General features: G+C 48.3%; 1 protein-coding gene across 4 annotated transcripts in view; it reads right to left on the bottom strand.

The window, feature by feature from the left end:
* Window positions 1-2,554, bottom strand: part of RASA3 (RAS p21 protein activator 3) — a 183,625-nt gene that overhangs the window by 56,513 nt on the left and 124,558 nt on the right. The gene's annotated exons all lie outside the window — the stretch shown is intronic.

Genomic DNA, 2,554 nt, shown 5'->3' with positions numbered 1-2,554 from the left:
CTACAAGTTCTCTTACCTTGCTGGCAAGTCTGAAGTCTCTTGTGCATGGCCAAGGGCCTCCTTCCCTAACGCATGAAATTCTGTAAACCTTCCCCCCCAAAGATAGGACAAATTTTCCTCCTGACACTATTTCAGCCTCCAAGCATGGGGTGTACATCCACACTGTAGTCATTCACACTCTAGTCATTGCTGCAACTGCGGTTCTTGCAGACATACCCAAGCTAGTTTTAAACCACATACAGTTCAGGCACTGTCAGGTATGTACTTACAGTAGCACAGACTTCAGCACAGCTACTACACATTCTACCACAGCTACTAAGAGTTAACTGGAGCTAAGGGACATCTACAACAGCTGAAGTGACTGTAATATAGACATACCTTACACGTTACCTGCACTCCCGCCTTCTCCACCCTGTGGAAAGACCCTAGAACACTCCTATTAATTAGGTAATGCTAATTAGGTAGCCAATTAAGTTTCTCACCATTGTCATGATTTACACCAGTGGAGGACAACCTATTCGGACAGTATGCAAAATTAAGCCCCATGCCTGTTTCAAATGCCACTTTGATCCTGTTCTCTTGCTTGATCTGGTGCTCTGCTTTCTGCTCTCTGCTCTACCCTGCCCTGCAATCTGTTCCATCTGTTACCTGCCCCATTTGCCACTGTGCTGTCTGCCCCCTTCCTAATCTGCCATGTGCCAGCCATGCACAGATGCTGTCTATGCCACTTGTGGCACTCATACCACAGACTGACTTTCTCACCTTTTGTGGTTTGCTTTACAGGTAAACAGAGAGAAATCAATACATTTTTCTGCCTCTGATTATGCTGAACGATGAAATCAGATGGCAATGCAAAGTAGTGCCTGATTATCCTGGTATTTTGATCCTTCATGCCTGTAGTTACTGCAGACTCTTACAGTCAGCTTTAAGGACAAAGAGCCGGATGTTACTCTACCTGTTCCACAAACTAGGGGTCATGGTTCTTATATGAGTTGGATTTCAAGTTTCAGAGAAATTCAATTTCCACCAATATCTGAACTCAGACCAGATATGAGTTTGTGTAGGACAGAGGGTACTCACCAGAAAGTGAGCCAAAATTACCACCAGTACATGGGGAGGGGGTGAAGGAAGGTACAGAGCTCCCTGTATCCAGAAGTGTTTTTTATTGCCTTGCCATTCAATACAGACTAGATCTGGGTATATTTCCTTTGTGAACAGGCCTTTTCCCAAGGTACAGAATATGCAGGTAACCTTTATTTCTTAATACGATAGTCCTAAGTTTGTGCCTGGTCTGATTCCATGTACACCAAAGAAATGGAACCTTTCCTTTCTCTATTGCTTTTGTCATTTTCCATGTGCCCTTAAATTTTTCCCCTTTTTCTCTTGCTTTAGCCATGTCCCAATATGCTAGCTCCCCTACTAAATCTTTGAATGGGGCACTTCCAAAGACTTAAGAGGACCTGGAATAGTCATTTGCAGTGACGTTACCTGGTGGACTCCACATAGATCTTGGACAACCTTCCCAGGTCTCTGCTAGCCTGAGATTACTACTCCCAGACTCATGCACTGACTTCCTTTGCTGACATGTTCAGGAACTGTTCTTGGAACAGCTTTACAGAAGATCTCTTACTCAGTTTTTTGTTCTGGCAGTCTAAGGAAGCTGGTCAGATGTGACCTGGGGGCATAAGTGGCACTAGAAAATATTATTTGGGGGGGCTAGGCGGTGTGCAGTGTGCCCGCCTGATCCTGTCCCTCCATCTCGCAGGGCTGTTCTGGGGCTGATGTGTGCTGGTGCTGTGTGCAGGATGGTGGAGAAGTGTACAGAGGGGGTGCTGGGCATGGTGCTGCAGTGATGGTGGCACTGGAACTGCTGTTGCCAGCTCAGATTGGGGGGGCTAAGTCCCGTTAGCCCCAGCCTTCTGCCGCCTATGCCTGTAGGTTTCTCAGCTGCTTGGAACTCCTGTAATTATGTCTCCTTGCTAACTTGGTATTTCTTGCCCTCTTCCCTTTTGTGTGGTCACCTACTAAGATCGCCAGGACCACTCAACACGAGAGGTATACTGCCTGCCCGGAGCAAAGATTCGGGATGTGACGGGAATAATCCAGGCCATGATTCAGCCCACCAATTACTACCCCATGCTCCTTGTCCATGTGGGTACTAATGATGCGGCCAGGAGAAGCCCCGATCACCTGATGACGGACTACCATGCTCTGGGCGGCGTGCTGAGGGAGATCGGTGCACAGGTGATATTCTCTTCTGTCCTACCAGTGAGCGGACGTGGAAGACGACACGAGAACTGCATCAGAGAGACCAACTGGTGGCTTTGGCAATGGTGTCTCTAGGCAGGCTTTGGCTTCCTTGACAATGACCCGCACATCACAACGAGGGACATGCTCAGTTGGGATGGGCTTCACCTGTCCCCCAAAGGTAAGCGTGTGTTCTCTTCTGGTTGGCGGATCTCTTCCCGCGGGCTTTAAACTAGGCTCGTCAGGGGGAGGGGAAGATGAGGGCGGGGGGAAGCCGTGGACCACCAAACCATGTGGCACCCACAAG

This window comes from Alligator sinensis, unplaced genomic scaffold, assembly GCF_000455745.1.
Source record: "Alligator sinensis unplaced genomic scaffold, ASM45574v1 scaffold474_1, whole genome shotgun sequence".
NCBI lineage: Eukaryota > Metazoa > Chordata > Crocodylia > Alligatoridae > Alligator > Alligator sinensis.
Note: the sequence above shows the minus strand (reverse complement) of the source record. Positions and strands in the feature narration are given on the sequence as shown.